Source organism: Neovison vison, chromosome X, assembly GCF_020171115.1.
Source record: "Neovison vison isolate M4711 chromosome X, ASM_NN_V1, whole genome shotgun sequence".
Taxonomy (NCBI): domain Eukaryota; kingdom Metazoa; phylum Chordata; class Mammalia; order Carnivora; family Mustelidae; genus Neogale; species Neogale vison.
The window spans coordinates 52,496,272-52,516,309 of NC_058105.1; the positions used below are offsets into that span (position 1 = coordinate 52,496,272).

General features: G+C 37.0%; 1 protein-coding gene across 4 annotated transcripts in view; it reads right to left on the minus strand.

Annotated features, from left to right (window-relative positions):
• DIAPH2 (diaphanous related formin 2) overlaps positions 1 to 20,038 on the minus strand; it is a 980,408-nt gene that overhangs the window by 589,877 nt on the left and 370,493 nt on the right. The window lies entirely within an intron of this gene.

A 20,038-nucleotide genomic window follows, 5' to 3' on the forward strand; every position in this document is an offset into this window, starting at 1 on the left:
ACAAATTAAATTTCAGCACTTAAGCAGAAAAGATAAGCCAAATAGTACCAAAAATCAATTGCAGTTTCTTACTAATATGTACCATTCACTACTCCTTTACCAGGTATCTACAGTAGCACTGGATTTAAATATATAGTAAACTCTCCCTAATTTGGATTAATTGAGGAAAAAAGCAGTTATGCATTCATCCTAAAATATGCTAAAATTTAGAATGTCTTTAATTCAGTGGAACTGCTCTAAAGTATGTAAAGTAACTTTAACTGCTAAACAGGTTGTCATATAAAAATTCCTGCTGAGATTGCTTTGAAGAATAAATATGAACCATTTGCAAGTTGCACAACTGATGAGGGAGCACAAGGCTGGCTGGCTGAAGACAAAGCAAAAGCTGGCGCCTTGCACCCCCCTCTCCATGTGCTCCCCCTCAGTCATATGTGTAGCATCCCTCAGGCAGCTCTGACTGCCATGAACAATAATCATATAGTTAACTTGCAGAGCTCACAAAGCAGGAGTCTCCCTTGGCTTACAAATGTCCTAAATCTCACTAACAAAGATGATTGATAGCAGGATTGTGACACACAACCAAAAAGTCTCCCAACTATCTTAATGTTAATGCCTGGTCTAAAGAAAACATTGATCCAGCTGCAAGAGCAAGGCCTCCAGTAGGCCTGGGACATCCTGGAACCTTGGAGGCCCTCTTTAGCATATGAAAACTCCATTGAAACCTCCCTTCCCATCACCTTCCCCCAACCACAGGGTACATAACCCGCCATCCCTCAGAACCTGGGGCAACAGCTCTTCCTGCCCACAGGTCCTGTCCCTTTGCTTTAATAAACCACCATTTTGCACCAAAGATGTCTCAAGAATGCTTTCTTGGTCATCGGCTCCGGACCTCAGCCCACCAAACCTCACCTAGGTTCTAGAACTTCATCACAACAACAGCACCATTTGCATGCACATAATTAATGAACTTCAAAGACTTGTCTTTTTTTTAACTATCTTTGTCTCCGTAACAGTTTTTAGTACTATTTGCCTTATTAGAAGAAAATATTTAGTTATGCTCTGTTCAGAAGGTAGTCCTCTAGGTCTTAACAGTTCAAATGACCTGAAACTGTGAGAAGTAGCAGTGCCAAGGAGTGGCTTTAGCCCTGCATAACCTCCATCAGCTCCACCTTGGAACACCCACCTCAAAAACCAAACTAAAAAACAATGTAGCTATCTGCTATGAAAATGAAGCTTTATGGCAAATCCCTAAACCCTCCTATAAAAAATTCCACAGCTACTATTGTACTCAGGTGTTGGCAGTTTACTTCTAATATAAAAATGGGGTTGTAAGTAATGGGATGATTAAAAAACATGAGAAAAGTAAAGCCAACATTGTTTTTTCATTCAAATAGTGATATGCTTTTATCCCCAACTGTATGCTGCTAAACTTCATCATTGAATCATATGACCATAATAATCATGCTTATTACTTTTAAAAAATATAATTTCATTTTGAAGAAACCATTATTTTTATTATTTTAACTTATCTGATTTTTATTAAAGAGATCACAAATGAGTTACTAATTTTCTTTAGAGGAAAAGCAACACACAACTACAGTACATTTTTGCTAAGCGAAGTGTTCACATGTTAGCATCTAGAAAACTTTCTATACATGTTATAGGATGCATCAAATACTGCAAGTCCATTAAGACCCTCTTTGTATTAATGGTGTAAAATATAGGAAAATTAAATGGACTTTCCAGAAAAAATAAAATAAAATAAATTACCTGAATAAGTACTAACATTTAGTTCTAAGCTTTACCACTATGACTGATCTAAAGTGACACAGAGTCTAAGCAGACTACATAATAATTACATTTGAAAATCATGACCTCATGTCCAAACCATGCCCAGGTTAAGACAATAAAAAGTACCTGAATCATATTTTAATTACTTCTGGAATATCAGAAAAATTTTCCCAAAGAAATAGTCAAGAAAACTGTCCTAATCTCCCAATATGCCTCAAACCCCACTATGGGAGACTAGTTAACCAAGTACATATAGGATGAAAATGCTATAGTATAACAGATATTGTATGATTTTCTGCAATCTAACAAGACTCTGGAGTAACCCAGACATACATAATGCTCCTTTTGTAAGACTTCATATTTTTTGCATTTTTTTCATTAAAATATATTCTAACTTCTCCCCTTCTCAAATAAACAAGTTGTTTAAAATTAAGATTAGACATCTTAAATATCCTAAATCCTAATCTATTTTGGTTGTAGTATGTAAATTGGCTTTATCTTAGGTTGAAGAAATGGTAAGACTTCCATGATTGTGCACTACTATTTTAGAATTACTAGAGCAAAGCTAGTTTAAAATAGTTCCTTACTAAACAGCCTTTCACAAACAATAAAGTTTTTGCCATGATCAGTGAATATTAACCAGTGGCTATTACTGCCTTTGGCTTTCTTGTCTTTGAAAGCATTCCCTACTGATCACAAGCACAGGCTTAGATAAATAGAGAATTTGAAGAGAGGTAATGACATAAGAAACTTTGATCCAGATAGCACTAAAGTCTTTTTATATTAAAAATGTCTTGCTTTCAAAAAGTTTCAAAATGTTACCTATCCTAGGATGCTTTTATTATATGTTTCAAATGCTTTAAAAATTTAAATATTCCATGATTTGATTAAAATATGGGCAATTTAATAACTCAATTTAAGCCCAATAAACATTTCTCCAAAGAAGACATAGAGATGGACAACAGGTATACAGAAATGCCCTCAATATCATGGGGGGAATACAAATCAAAACCACAATGAGATATTACCTCACAGCTCCTTGAATGGCTCATACCAAAACCAAAACAAATTGTTAATGAGGATGCCATAGAGGAACTGGAACACTTGTACATTGTTGGTAGAAATATAAAATGATGTATCTTCTACAGAGAACACTACAGCGATTCTACAAATAATTAAAACTACAACTACCATATGATCTACCAATCCCACTTCTGGGTATATAAACAAAAGAACTGAGACTCTCGAAGAGATACTGCACTTCCATATTTACTGTAGTATTATTCACAAAACAGCCAAGATATGAAAAGAATCTAAATGCCCATCAAAAGATGGATGAATAAAGAAATGTGGTATATACATATAGTGAAATGTTACTCACCCTTAAAAAAAAAAAGAAAGAAAATCCTGCCATATATAATAAATAACACAGATGAACCTGGGGAACATTATGCTACTTAAAATAAGCAAGACATAGGGTGTGGTGCAAAAATAATGAATACTGTTATGCTGAAAATAAATAAACAAATAAGCAAGTCATAGAAAGTCAAAAACTACATAATTATGAAGCATCTAAAATGTCAAATTCATAGACACAAAGAGTGAATTGTGGTTGCCGGGGACCAAGGGAGGTGGAAGTGGGGAGTTGCTGTTCAAAGTGTATAAAGTTTCTGTTACATAAGAGGAATAAGTTCTAAAGATCAGTGGTACAAAATTGTAGCTATAGTTAGTAAAAATGATACAGTATTGCACACTTAAAAACTTGTGAGCTGGTAAATCTTATGTGAAAAGTGCTTACACCAAAAATATCATAATGTAAAAACTTAAATTATAGTGATTTTGTTATTTGAAATTATTTGAATGGGACTGAAGAGATTTTTTTTTAAGTCTCAATATAAAAACTTCAGTATTATATTAAAAATAAATAAATAAATAAATAAAGGGGGAAAAAAAAAACTTCAGTAATTGATTTTATCATAAATGGCCCTATGGTACTCATGTTCATAATGAGGACTATAATCAAATGTGATCTTTCCATATGCAAAAGAAAAACCATATAGCCACTGGTTTTGAATCTGATGAATTGAGTGCTTAAATTGTCACTGTTAATTGAACAAATAATAACGAAATATCATAAAATATTATCTGTAGAAAGATAATGATGTATAATAAAGACATCTGTATTATTATTAAATGTGTTAACATCAAGATATTAATTATATAAAAGTCCCATTAAGTATTCTTATATTTCCTTTTATATGTGGATTTTTATCTGCAATTGTTCTACAAATTTATTTCCTTACAATTGAGGGATGCTCACTGGCATAAAGTAAACATGGCTATAATCTTTTCCTGATCTAATTTAGGCAGTTTTCATAAATCCCCTATTAATTTCTGCTCCCAGTGGGTACATATAACATGTGCCAAGATATCTCTAAATTGTAGCAGATATTAAGATATTATAAATGGGTAACACTGAATGATTTACATAATGATAACTACTATAAATCACAATAAATTTTTATACCTACTTTATCTCAAAATTCCAGTGAGAAAGATCGATTCCTGGAGTCAGCATCAATATTATCAACCCAATCATTTATCCAGGAAATACTTGTTGAAGACCTACTATGTGTGAGGCTAGGCACATGCATAAAGACTTAAATGTCTACTCATTTTCTCTTACATACATGGTCATACGTAAACTACTAATTAGGGAAGTATCTCCAAAAGATACCTAACATTTATAATTTTCTTTAACCATAATAATATAGTTTGAATGAATATATGCGTATCACTCAACAAATTCTTTTTGTGATTGAAAGTAATTTCATATTAACAAAACCTGTATCTTAAATCAGCATCAAGTGATGTACTAAATCATATTATAAGGACTATGTGGAGAAGTGAAAATATGACACTTCTTAGTAAGTGTACTCTACACAAAACCAGGATAAATAAAGCCAGTAACAGTAGCATTAAAAAACCACCTAAAAATATTTATGTAACTTTATTCATACATATATGTATATCCAACAAGTAAATGCCCAACTTGTTTTAGATATACTGATTTTAAAATTGTGATCTCTCTAGATAAATAAATATTTTTCCATTTGTATGCATTCCAGAAATGATTCTAACTATATGGAAATAATTTTTCATGTATTAGCTGAAATAGGTGTTAAACGTCAAAAATAATTTCATGTTAAAATGAGCTCAAGTATGAAAATGGCAGGCAGGGAAAATCTATTATTTCTGTGTACAAATACAACTGAAAAATTCAGTGTACAAATTCAGTGTACAAATACAACTGAAAGTGGCGAAAGGAATATATATATATATGTATTACTTTATAAGTGATATATATTAATATATGTATATATACATATATATAGCACATAAAAGGGGAAAGTATAATAATAAGAACTACAACAATAACAGTGATAGTAGTACTAGTACTAACAGTAACCATGATCACAATCATCACAATCATCACCAAAATCAACTTTTATTAAATACCTCCTCTGTCACCTTATATAATAGATACTACCATTGTCATTTTATAAAGGAGGAAACTACAGAACAGAAAACTTGAGTCATTTACCCAAGATCATATACCAAGTAATAAAAAGATGCTCAACCTCACCAGTCATCAGGGAAATGCAAATGAAAACAACCAACGAAATACCATTTTAGAGTCATCAAATTGAAGTAAAAAAAAAAGTCTTGTAATATACCGAGCGAGTATGGATGAGGAGGCAAAAAAAATCAGAATTTTTTTTTGTGCCAACAGTGGTAGTAAAAATTAGGATAACAAAAGAAAATAAACATTTATTAGCATCTAATACATTTAAGGTGTGCTTACCATAGTATAACCCAATCTTTCCATTGTTGGGTCAAACAGTCAAGGAGACAAGAATGTTAACTGCAGCAATGTTTACAACAGGACAAAAACTGGAAACAACCCACATGCCAGGGTGTTATAAAATGGATAAATAAATTGTGCTATATTCACATAATGGAGTACAACTCAGCATTTATAGTGACTGTACTACAGCTAAATATTCCAGTAAGAATAGATCTCAATTACAATTCTGAATGGAAAAATAAACATCATGGAAAATGCTGTTGCAGTATAATAGCATTCATCTAAATTAAAAATGAAACAGAACAATCTTATGTATTGTTTATAAATTATAAATGTATGTGTATATATATGTATATGTGTGTGTATATATATATATATATATATATGTAAATTTTAAAAACATAATAAATACTTAGCAGATTAATGACCATGTTTCTTGGGGGAGGAAAGTGATACTGGAACAAGTAAAACCCTAGAAACGTCAATTTTATCTCTAATGTTTTAATTTTTTGAAAACAAATATCTATAGTAAATATGATCAAATGTTAACATTTTTTCATTCTGGGAGGCTGGTACCTCGAGTGTTTTCTATATTAGCCTATGTAGACTTCTATTTTTTCAACACAAAAATAAAAATTGTATGACCAGATTTATACATATATGTATGTATATATATATGTATACATACACTTCATAAACTATTAGCCGTGGCAATCCAGGGACTAAGGGTATATAGGAATCAGAAACACTAGGGGAAGGAATGATAAAAACTATAGGTAAAGATTAGTCAGTTTAGTCAGCAAGCACAATTTTATTTTCAACTGTTTTTGTATCTATTTTGTGAGGATTAACATATTTGTTTATCAAATCCTGAGAGGGAAAGCTGATGCAATATGCAGTATGAGACTGCATTTCCATCTCCTCTTATGTGCCCCATATTGCATCTGTGAGGCTTCCCTTTTCTGTGTTGCCTACAGCTATGTTCTAACTAAGGAATCCCACAGAAAGGGAGATTTCATTGTCACCTGGATTGTACCTCAAGCCATGGGAATGGCATTAACAGGAATGTTCCTGAAGTTTACAGCACATTAAACGAGATTAATGGTTCAAACAGTGGGAATCACACATACATACTTTGTAATAATTCCCTAATTAAGGAACAAATCTTACTGGTGGTAGTTTATTTATTTTTTTAAACTGGTCGTAGTTTAGATAAGAACCCCCAAATCAGGAAGCACATGTTACTGCAAATTAACATCTGCATAACTAATATGATTGTACACGTGTTCATTAAGCAAATTATGGAACACTACTCAATGTCATCAGAACACTATGTTTAACATAGTGTTAACATGTGCACAGCTAATGTTGTATATTTTCAATTAGGCTTCAATAGTTCAGAAGGTAATGTTTATTTTAGGGAGGACAAATAAAGTTAACTTAGAGATTTAGGTAGAATCTCCCTTGTTTGAAGTGGTATTTTATTTTACTTTATTTCTTTTGTTTTATTTTATTTTACTAAAGACTTTATTTGACAGACACACATACACACACAGAGTGTGTGTGAGCACTAGCAGGCAGAGAGGCAGGCAGAGGGAGAGGGAGAAGCAGGCTTCCTGCCAAACAGGGAGCCCGACACGGGGCTCAATTCCCAGGACCCCGGGATCGTGACCTGAGCTGATGGCAGATGCTTACCCAACTGAGCCACCCAGTCGCCCCTGAAGTGATATTTTAAACACCAAAATGGAAGCGTGGTTCTTATCTCAACTGAGTATTTGACAAATAAGGTGGTGGAACTTATTCTTGCTAACCTTTAACCTTGATGAAGTACCTCATTCAAGCTTTATAGTTAATTCCTTTATTTGTAAGTTGACTCCAACTTTGTATGTATGGACTGATATTTTTCCGGCCACTCCACACACTCAGAGGATTCCCTTATGCAAAATTTCCTAATTCATGCCACAAATCACTAAGTCCAGCAATAAATCCCAAGAGCTGAGTATGTCAAAGCTGAATGCTAAGAAACACAACAGTAGGAATTATGATGATAAAACAAGTACTGCCATGCTAATAGGATATTTCTTGTTGAGAACACTTTGGAGATTCATTATATTCAAGTTTTTCTTTTATAATGTGGTCTATTTCAGACTGGTACAAGTCGTGCACACAATTGAGTTTAATGCAAAAGCCAGTTAACCTTATGAGCAAGTCTGAACAAAATAACACTCTGAAATGTTTGTAGCCATCATTTTTCAGTCTGGGTTTCAGGTATAGCTGAACATAAGCTTGAAGGTCAGTGTTGCAGATCTCACCAAGGATTTATTCAAGTGAAGGCTCACTGGAAAACTATGTATTCCAAAAGAATATTCTCATCTCCTGGGTATTTCTACTTGTCTAATAAGCACTATAAATTAAACACATCCTATACCATATTCCTTATCTTACACCCAAACTTGCTCTTCCCATAGTCTTAACCATCTCAACAAATGGCAACCAAATCCTAATTGTTCAAGAAAAATATACACTGGCACCGCATGCGCACGTGCGTGCACGCACACACACACACACACACACATACAGAAACGAGTTATCATTAACTCTTCCCTCTCACAGGTTACAACCCATTTTTTTGGGACATCCAGTATCTGATAACTTATCATCTCCACTTCTAGCTAAGGGTTTCAAGCCACTATTACTTCTAGCCTGAGTTATTGTTGTAGCCTAATAACCTGTCTCTATTCCAACTTTCCCCTTCTTCATTCTACCCTGTCAATTCACTAATTAATGTTATTCTACTGTTCAAAACCCCTCCAATGGCTTCCTGCCTTATTCACAGTAAAAAAAAAAATGTCTTCACAATAGCACAGAATTTCCTACTTCATATTTCATGTCCCTTCCATAACTATTCTGATCTCATCTTTTGCTACTTTCCTCTCATTCACTCTAGCCATACAAGCTTCCTTGCTGTTCTTCAAAAATACCAGAACAATTCCTACAGCAGAGTCTTAGCACTTGCTATTATGTCACCCCAAATATTCCCTCACTTCTTTCAGATCTTTATTCAATGTCACTTTCTCAAAGAAATCTCTTCTAGTGATGTAATTCCAAATCAGAACTCCTCCCTCCTGCCACGTATTTTCCTCCTTGCTTGCTTCATTTCTCTCAGAAGCAATTATCAGCATCTGACATCTAATGTATTTTTTATTTTATTGTCTACCTTCCACTTTGATATGAGCTCTATTTTTTTAGAGATTTTATTTATTTATTTGACACAGAGAGAGAGAGATCACAAGTAGGTGGAGAGGCAGGCAGAGAGAGAGAGAGAGGAGGAAGCAGGCTCCCTGCAGGGAGCCTGATGCGGGGCTTGATCCCAGGACTCTGGGACCATGACCTGAGCCAAAGGCAGAGGCCTTAATACACTGAGCCACCCAGGCACCCCAATGTGAGCTCTATTAAAGAGAGGGATTTGTCACTGTTTTGTTCACTGTTACATGCTACAATCTAGAATCATTCCTGGAAAAAATAGGCACTCCCATTATTTTGGAATTCATACTATATATATACTCTTATTTGTGCAAAATGATTTATGTATAATGTTATGTATTCCAGTATAGTTAATAGCAAAAGGTCAAAAGTGTTCATCTACTGCAGACAGATTCAATAAATTATGTTACACTGGGCATTGATTATAATACCAAAAGATTTGAAATAACCCAAAAGCTCATCAATAGAAGGAAGATTAAACTATGAAATGTCCATTCAATGTATCACTCTGCTGCTATATCCAAGACCAAAGAAGATCTTTATAGAATGATATGGAACAATCTTCAATAAATATTGTTAGATAAAGCAACCAAGTTATACAAGACTATGTAATACTACCATTTACGGGAAAAGAAGAGGGAAGAATGTATGTCTTTGCTAGCATATACATAAAATGTATCTGGGAGGAAATATAAGAAATGTATTGCATTAGTTACTCCTAGGGAAAGGACTGAGTAGCTGGGGTACAGAGATGAGAAAAAGAAATTTCCCTGTATACTATTCTTGTACCTCTTGAACTTTAAACCATGTAAATATACTATCAATTCAAAAATGAACAGAGAAACAGAGATAAGGAACAAAAGGATTTCACCACTAAAGATGTCTCTAATATATGAGTGCATAGGACAAAAATGCTTTGTGGTACAAATTCGGGAAAAAGTACTTTGTGCACCAGAGGATGAAGCATAGAAATGAAGTCCAGTCTTCAAGTGGCTCCATCAATACAGTAGGAAGAATAAAGTGACAAACATCAACTGGTGGCCTAGCCCTAGAGGCCTATCAGAATTTATTAGTGAAATTCAAATAAATGAAATTTCAACAACATAATGATGTGCTATGAGGAGAGGCTTAAGGATTCATTGCTTTCAGCATGACTAAGGAATTCAATCTTTCACAATAGTATTATGTTTGATACACATATTTCTTATCACTTGTTTCAACATATTCATTTCTTATTCATCACATAATTTATAAATGAAAGTCAAATTGCAACAAAAATATTAAAACATCTGCACATACATTCCTGTGCAGACAAAAAAAGAAAAATCAATGCTAACAGAAAGAGAACTGTTGACTGGTATATGGCACTATCATATCTGTAAAAATGGCTGAATTCAAAAAAGGCAATTTAAGACTTTCCATGAATAACAAACCTTACAAAGGATACTCTGAAGGTTAAACATACAAAAATTAAGGAATATTTAGGCATTATATATACAAGTAAGACTTTCCTGAAGAATTCCTAAACCAGTTAAAGAGACCTATAGAGGACTACTTCCAGCAAAACCAATTCAGGTGTATTATTCATAGAATAGTTTTGTAATTTTTATTTCTATCCCAAGATTCATATGACCTGGAAAATACTGGGTACACATAGTAATTAAGAGTATATATGTAACTGCCACCAGACATTCCACTGGATGGATTTCCCTTGTAACTGTGCAAGGGAGGTATTCGTATTACTCTGCTCAGGCTGCCATAAGAAAACATCACAGACTGGGTGGCTTAAACAACAGAAATTTATTTCTCAAAGTTCTGGAGCCAGGGAATTTCAAGATCAAGGTGCTGAGAAGGTAGGTTTTATTTTGAAGGCTATTTTCTTGGCTTGTAGGTGGTCACCATCTCACTCTGTGCTCACATGGCTTTCCTTTTGTGTGTATTCAGGAAGAAAGAGAGTGAGCAACTTCTGTGGTCTTGTTGGATCAGGGCCCCACACTTCTGACCTCACTTAACCTTAATTACTTGTAATATGCTGAGAGCTAGGACTTCAATGTATAAATTTTAGGGAAACACAATGTTCAGTCCATAACAGTATCAGTATTATTACTACTTTACAATAAGGAAAGTGAGATCCCCAGGGACTTTCAATAAACCTCAGAGAAAAGTTAAATGGCAGAGGTAGAATTCAATCCTAGACTGTTTGACCCCAAAGTCAATGCTACTGACACTAGGCTCTACCACTCTTCATAAATACATAAGGAGAGTCACAGTTACCTACCACTTAACTACTACTTACCACACATTTACTATGAAATAATTTAAGGTAAGAGGGTTCAGTAGAGATATTAAACATACTCCATGCTTTAATATCTCTCATAGAGTTCTTGTGTTCTAACCAAAGCTGTGTCTTCAAAGTTGTGGCTTCTTTTACTATCAATAGCTTGGCATCCTTGTATACTCAAACTGTAATTCTGAGTTTAGTGGTCAGTAATGCCTAATGCCTACAGGAGGTGCCGGGTGTTAATTATATTTTTAATAGTTGACAGAAGAAGATGAATAAGAGTACTAGAGATGGACCACCAGCTTGGAGGATGCATTCCCACCTAGTACAGTCTTGTAAACCAATTTTTGTGTAATTTATGAATGAAGAGCTGGAGTAAGAGGCTGAGAGATTATATCAGGAATTCAAGGGCTCAGAAGTCAACAGATTAAAAAATGGTTATACACAGCACAGGCAAAGGTTTGAGGAGGAAGCCCAAAACAAAAGAACACTAGCTGATGAGTCATGATCACCTCTCCCCCATACACCCCTGGAAAGAACCAAGAAAGCCTTTGAAAATGAGTTCAAGCAAATTCTAGAATGTAAGTCAGAGATTTGGATAGAGCCAGATATTTAATACTCTAGGATTTGCAGGTCATACAGTTTCTCTTGCAACTGTATGGAACTCTGACACTGTAATGTGAAGGCAGTCGCAGATAATAAAGAACACGAGAATGGCAATGATTAATGCCTCGTCTATAAAAATACCTGATGGGCTATATTTGGCATGCTATAGTTTGACAACCCTTGACATAACAGGTCTTCAATAAGTATCTGGTAGCTTATCCCCTCCCTTTGGCAACTAAGGGCAATTTATTCTTTCTTCAATCTTCAAAAATGTTAAGTAAACGTTCAATATTTTCCTTGCAAAACAGCATCTAGAAGCAACTTAATATAAGTGTTGATTAGTAATCCAATTTTTGAAATACGATTTTCATAATCAAACACATTTAAAAACCACATGCTTTCTTAAATGTGTCAATCCAACAGGGATCAAAGGTTTGATCCCAAATCACAACTGTCTCTTTTTTGATCCCTAAATAGTCTCTTACCATTGTTAAGTGTACATCTAACGTGACCACAAAAAATCAGCCTTAATAGGAGGAGACAAGATGGCGGGGAAGTAGGAGGAGGCGCCTTTTCAACCTATACCCTAAAGTGAGCTGATTACCTACCAAAGAACTCCGATCACCCATAAAATCAGCCCGAGATCAGAATTATACACGTTTGGATCTCTACAGGGGCAGAGGACAGCAATGGGCAGGTAAAGTGGAGAGGGAACATTGAACTGATATACGAAGATAAACAAAAGGGGGAGGGAGCCACCAGAGGCGACCGGTTGGAAAGTAAAACAACTAATATGAGAGTGCCCTGTGTCTGTGGACCAGCATTAACTTGGACACAGGTTGAAAGCACTCAAAAAGACCAAAGGATCGCCGGGGGGAAGACTGTGGGAATCGGAGCGGCTAAGGACAGGAGCTTAAGTCCCCGGACCCAGGTCAGCCTCCCCTGGCGCTGAGTCAGAGAGCCTGCGGCTGAGAAACCAGGTCTTGGTCCCTGAGCTCGCAGCGCGCCCAGGATTGCATGGGGTCCGGCTCCTGTGAGAGGTGGGAGCCACAACAGATAGCAGAACACCAAGCCCTGCTACAGAGCCTAAGACACGCACGCCACTCACCCTCCACTTAGAGAGGTGTACAAAGGCCAACCCGGCATTCTTAGACCAGCGCCACTGTCTCAGAGCCTGAGACACGCACCCAAAACTCTCCCATGAGAGAGGTGTGCAAAGGCCCAGCCTGGTGCTTTCGGACTTGCGCCCCATACTCAGAGCCTGAGATGCGTGCGCACGACCCACAGCCTCCCCTGAAAGAGGTGAGCGCAAGTTGGGCACTCTTAGACCCAGAAAGACCATACACTCCCAACCCGGGCAAGCGGGAAAATCTCAGATGTAGAAGCATCTTTCATGCCAGTGGGCCTCAAAAGAAGACCGGGGTAGTGATTCTCTTATCAGATAAATTAGATTTTAAACTAAAGACTATAGTCAGAGACACAGAAAGACACTACATAATTTCTAAAGGAACTATCCTACAAGATGATCTAACAATTATAAATCTCTATGCTCCCAATATGGGAACAGCCAATGACATGAGAAAACTGTTAATCAAGATAAAAAGTCATATTGATATGAATAAATAAATAGTAGGAGACAGATCATCGAAGAAAATAGACAGATCATCGAAGAAAATTAATAAGGAAACAAGAGCGCTGAATGACACATTGGACCAGATGGACCTCATAGATATATACAGAACATTCCACCCTAAAACTACAGACTACTCATTTTTCTCAAGTGCACATGGAACCTTCTCCAGAATAGACCACATACTGGGTCACAAATCAGGACTCAACCGATTCGAAAAGACTGAGATTATTCCCTGCATATTCTCAGATCACAGTGCATTGAAACTGGAGCTCAATCAAAAGGAAAACTTCAGAAGGAACTCAAACACCTGGAAGCTAAAGACCACCTTGCTTAAGAATGCCTGCATCAACCAGGAGATCAAAGAAGAACTGAAACAATTCATGGAAACCAATGAGAATGAAGATAATTTGGTCCAAAACCTATGGGATACAGCAAAGGCGGTCCTAAGGGGGAAATACATAGCTATACAAGCCTCCTTCAAAAAATTTGAAAAATCCAGAACACACCAGCTGTCTCTACAACTTAAAGAACTGGAGAATCAGGGACGCCTGGGTGGCGCAGTTGGTTGGACGACTGCCTTCGGCTCAGGGCGTGATCCTGGAGTCCCGGGATCGAGTCCCGCATCAGGCTCCCAACTCCATGGGGAGTCTGCTTCGCTCTCTGACCTTCTCCTCGCCTCGCTCGTGCTCTCTCTCACTGTCTCTCTCTCTCAAATAAATAAATAAAAAAATCTTTAAAAAAAAAAAAAAAAAATAAAGAACTGGAGAATCAACAACAAATCAAACCAATTCCACGCATAAGAAGGGAAATAATAAAGATTAGAGCTGAGATCAATGAGGTAGAAACCAGAGATACAGTAGAATGTATCAATGAAACTAGAAGCTGTTTTTTTTTTTAAAGAATCAATAAGATTGATAAGCCACTGGCCACACTAATCCAGAAGAAAAGAGAGAAAGCCCAAATTCATAAAATTATGAATGAAAAGGGAGAGATCACAACACCAAGGAAGTAGAAACAATCATTAGAAGTTATTAGCAACACTTATATGCCAATAAGCTAAGCAACCTAGATGAAAGGGAGGCATTCCTGGAAAACTATAAACTCCCAAAATTGAACCAGGAAGAAACTGACAACCTGAATAGACTGATATCTACTAGCGATACTGAAGCAGTGATCAAAAAACCTCGCAAAAAACAAGAGCCCAGGACCTGATGGATTCCCTGGGGAATTCTACCAAACCTTCAAAGAAGAAATAACACCTATTCTCCTGAAGCTGTTTCAAAAAATTGATGGAAAAGGAAAATTTCCAGACTCTATCAATGAAGCCAGCATTACCCTGATCCAAAAACCAGGCAAAGACCCTACCAAAAAGGAGAATTATAGAGAATATGGACTCTGAAAAACAATCTGAAGGGTTTGAAGTGGCGGGGGGGGGGGGGGAGGTTGGGGTACCAGGTGGTGGGTATTATAGAGGGCACAGCTTGCATGGAGCACTGGGTGTGGTGAAAAAATAATGAATAATGTTTTTCTGAAAATAAATAAATTGAAATTAAAAAAAGGAGAATTATAGACCAATATCACTGATGAATATGGATGCTAAGATTCTCAACGAGATCCTAGCCAACAGGATCCAACAGCACATTAAAAAGATTATCTTGGGCGCCTGGGTGGCTCAGTGGGTTAAGCCGCTGCCTTCGGCTCAGGTCATGATCTCAGGGTCTGGGATCAAGGCCCGCATCGGGCTCTCTGCTCAGCAGGGAGCCTGCTTCCTCCTCTCTCTCTGCCTGCCTCTCTGCCTGCTTGTGATCTCTCTGTGTGAAATAAATAAATAAAATCTTAAAAAAAAAAAAAAAGAAATCAGTGGCTTTCTTATACGCTAGTAATGAAAATACAGAAAGGGAAATTAGAGAATTGATTCCATTTACTATAGCACCAAGAACCATAAGATACCTTGGAATAAACCTAACCAAAGCAGTAAAGGATCTGTACTTGAGAAACTACAGAACACTCATGAAAGAAATTGAAGAAGACACAAAAAGATGAAAGACCATTCCATGCTCTTGGATCGGAAGAATAAACATTGTTAAAATGTCTATACCGTCTAGAGCAATCTATACTTTTAATGCCATTCCGATCAAAATTCCACCGGCATTCTTCAAAGAGCTGGAGCAAATAATCCAAAAATTTATATGGAACCAGAAGAGACCCCGAATCACTAAGAAAATGTTGAAAAACAAAAAGAAAACTGGGGGCATCACGTTACCTGATTTCAACCTTTACTACAAAGCTGTGATCATCAAGACAGCATGGTACTGGCATAAAAAGAGACACATAGACCAGTGGAACAGAGTAGAGAGCCCAGATATGGATCCTCAACTCTACGGTCCAATAATCTTCGACAAAACGGGAAAAAATATACAGTGGAAAAAAGACAGTCTCTTCAATAAATGGTGCTAAGAAAACTGGACAGCTATATGTAGAAGAATGAAACTCGACCATTCTCTTACACCGCACACAAAGATAAACTCACAATGGATAAAAGACCTCAACGTGAGACAGGAATCCATCAGAATCCTAGAGGAGAACATAGGCAGTAAACTCTTTGATATCAGCCACAGCAACTTCTTTTAAGATACATCTCCAAAGGCAAAGGAAACAAAAGCGAAGATGAAATTTCAGGACTTCATCAAAATCAAAAGCTTCTGCACAGCAAAGGAAACAGTCATGAAAACAAAGAGGCAACCCAGGGAATGGGAGAAGATATTTGTAAATGATAGTAGAGACAAAAGGTTGATATCCAGGATGTATAAAAAACTCCTCAAACTCAACAGAGACAAAACAGATAATCTTATCAAAAACTGGGCATTAGATATGAACAGACACTTCTCCAATCAAGACATACAAATGGTTATCAGACATATGAAAAAATGTTCATCATCACTAGCCATCAGGGAGATTCAAATTAAAACCACATTGTACAGCGTATCATGCTTAGCGAAATAAGTCAAGCGGAGAAAGACAACTATCATATGATCTCCCTGATATGAGGAAGTGGTGATGCAACATGGGGGCTTAAGTGGGTAGGAGAAGAATCCATGAAACAAGATGGGATAGGGAAGGAGACAAACCATAAGTGACTCTTAATCTCACGAAACAAACTGTGGGTTGCTGGTGGGAGGGGGGTTGGGAGAAGAGGGGTAGGGTTATGGACATTGGGGAGGGTATGTGCTTTTGGGTAAATTGGAAGGGGAGGTGAACCATGAGAGACTATGGACTCTGAAAAACAATCTGAGGGGTTTGACGTGGCAGGGGGGTGGGAGGTTGGGGGTACCAGGTGGTGGGTATTATAGAGGGCACGGCTTGCATGGAGCACTGGGTGTGGTGAAAAAATAATGAATACTGATTTTATGAAAATAAACAAATTGGAGAAAAAAAAAAACCACATTGAGATATCACCTTACACCAGTTAGAATGGCCAAAATTAGCAAGACAGGAAACAACATGTGTTGGAGAAGATGTGGAGAAAGGGGAACCCTCTTACACTGTTGGTGGGAATTCAACGTGGTGCAGCCACTTCGGAGAACAGTGTGGAGATTCCTCAAGAAATTAAAAATAAAGCTTCCCTATGACCCTACCATTGCACTACTGGGTATTTACCCCAAAGATACAGATGTCGTGAAAAGAAGGGCCATCTCTACCCCAATGTTTATAGCAGCAATGGCCACGGTCGCCAAACTGTGGAAAGAACCAAGATGCCCTTCAACAGATGAATGGATAAGGAAGATGGGGTCCATATACACTATGGAGTATTATGCCTCCATCAGAAAGGATGAATACCCATCTTTTGTAGCAACATGGGCGGGACTGGAAGAGATTATGCTGAGTGAAATAAGTCAAGCACAGAGAGTCAATTATCAGATGGTTTCAGTTATTTGTGGAGCAACAAATTACAAGGAGGACAAGGGGAGTTAGATAGGAGCAGGGAGTTGGGGGGAATTGGAAGGGGAGGTGAACCATGAGAGACAATGGACTCTGAAAAACAATCTGAGGGGTTTGAAGGGGTGGGGGATAGGAGGTTGGGGAACCAGTTGGTGGGTATTAGAGAGGGCACGGATTGCATGGAGCACTGGGTGTGGTGCAAAAACAAGGAATACTGTTATGCTGAAAAAAAAATCAGCCTTAATAAAATTTTAAAAGTAGTTCATACCATCCTATCAATACTTGGTAAATGAGAGCTAATAAGGAGCTACAATGGTTGATAATGATTCACTTGGGATATGCTGGTTTATTATGGCACATAATCTGTATTCTGTAAAAGACATGCATAAACAAGACCACTGAATTTCATATAATACAGTTCTTATGTACATAAAAATATTATTGAGGATCTCAATTTGGCTTGTTGCTGGCTGAGCTCAGTGGGAAACAACCACAGTTATGCCTTCTCTGTTTTCCCCTTTCTGATTCCAACTGGTTTCAATTTTATCTTTCAGTAGTAATTTTCTTTAGCTCAGAAAACACATCAGTATATTCTCTTAATTTAAAGGAAATTTTAGAAGAAATTTTGAGAAGGATAGAAGAGGGATTACCTGAACTGTTCTTTTTTTTTTTTTTAAGTCAAACTTCATCTGTTGGTGACTTTCTATTTAAGACCATTTTGGAAATGTGAAAAGACATGATAAGTATAAAATTTTCAAATGAACTAAATATTATCCTGTTTTTTATGCTGAACAGACTTATAACCCTATTTTTTCTCAACCTATCATCCTCTCTATTATGCTATGAAAAACACAGAATGACTGACATCATCTCCCTGTCCTTCCCTATGTTTTCATCTACTGGTAATCTGGATTTAAACACACCCAGAGCTACTGAAGCAGATTATCCAAATTTCTATAGGTTGGTCCTCAGGATCTGTATCTCTTAAAAAAACCCCAGGTAATTCTGGATATTAGGAAAATTTCGAACAATAGCTCCATGGTATATAACATCAATAGCTCAATAAATACTCTTCAAACTGAAAAGTGCAAATAGCATCACCAGTAAACCATGGAAGTCCTCTTTATAATTTCTTCTGAAGTTAATAATCTAACACTAAAGCAATACTTGGTCAGTGACAGGGCACCTAGTGTGACAAGTAATGAGATTTTAAGAGAAAGCAAAGGAACCTCAAGACAACTCTGTTTATTTTAAAATAAACTGTCAATTAGATATCTTCCTTGAGGGCAAGAATCTCACATAGAATTTTTAGGAATAAATAAGAATATATTTCATCTACCAATTAAAAATATATATACAAATAATGCACACTAATATTAACGTTAGATATTATTGTCACTCTAGCTTTTTATAGGTCTGTCACAATGCTAAGAGAAAAGAAAACAAAAGATCTTCTATTGAAAAGGAAAGCAAGGGAAGGCTGGGAAGATGGAGAAGCAGGCAGACCATAAGCTTGCCTTATCCCAGAAATACAAACTGATAACACATCAGAATAAATAGCCCAGAAAAACACCCACAGACCAGCAAAACAGACTCCACACCATGAAGAAGAGGCCACATCAAAGAAAACAGTAAGGGCTGAGGCATGGTCTGACATCTAAATGGACACTGTCTAAGATCTGGAGGGAGCCAGTGGCATCATCAAGAAGGACAAGAAACATACTATCATATCAGAGAGACTTCAAGGGGATGATAAATCCCCATAACATCTGGCTCTAATAGCAAGAGGGGCTGAATTTCATGAGTTCTTATAACCAGCAGGACAAAAACAAAAACAAAAAACTCCTGAACTTTTTAAAATCAGCAGGCTGGGCTCTGGAAGAATCTGGAGAGCATTATGAAGCAGAGTCCCTGCCCTTAGATACAGAACAACAAACAGCATGTGGAGATAAAGCATAGAAGTAGCAATTTGAAAAACATCTATAGCATAAGGGAGGGAGATTTATTTACTCATCTCAGAGCATGTCCCTGAGAGGCAGGGATTGCAGGGAGACCCTCCTGGAACAAAGGAGCTGGCAGGTGCCATTTCTCTCCCCTACCTGTGAACATAAACACATGGCCAATTGTGGAAAGAGGGCAGTTCCAACACTCCCTAACTTATTTGCATTTACCAAGCCCCTCCCATACACATCCATGGATCCACCCTTCCCAGTCACATTTTCCTCAATGTCTGCACTCTGGAGCCCATCCCACAGAAAACCTGCACAAACCTGCCAACAGTATCTCTATGACCCATCTGTTTTGCAAGTCCTCTATTACAGCAGTGGCAGCAGGTCTCATTATCCAAGCAGACCAGTGTGCACCTTGTTAAAACATGCCATACCAGGTAACAAATACTCAACAGGCAAAGAGATCTTCCGTAGACAAGCAGACTGAAGATAAAAGCAACCAACACACAACAACAGGGTTCACACGACACAGAGCAGATATTCCCTAAGTGTCAGGTCCTACTAACAGTCGATACTGGACTGGAGGACGTTACAAGATATGATCATAAGGCTATCACCTATAAGAGCAGGAGACACAGCTGCTTTTCCTAACACAGAAACAGACAAAGAGTTAAAAAAAAATGAGGAGACACAGGAATATGTCCCAA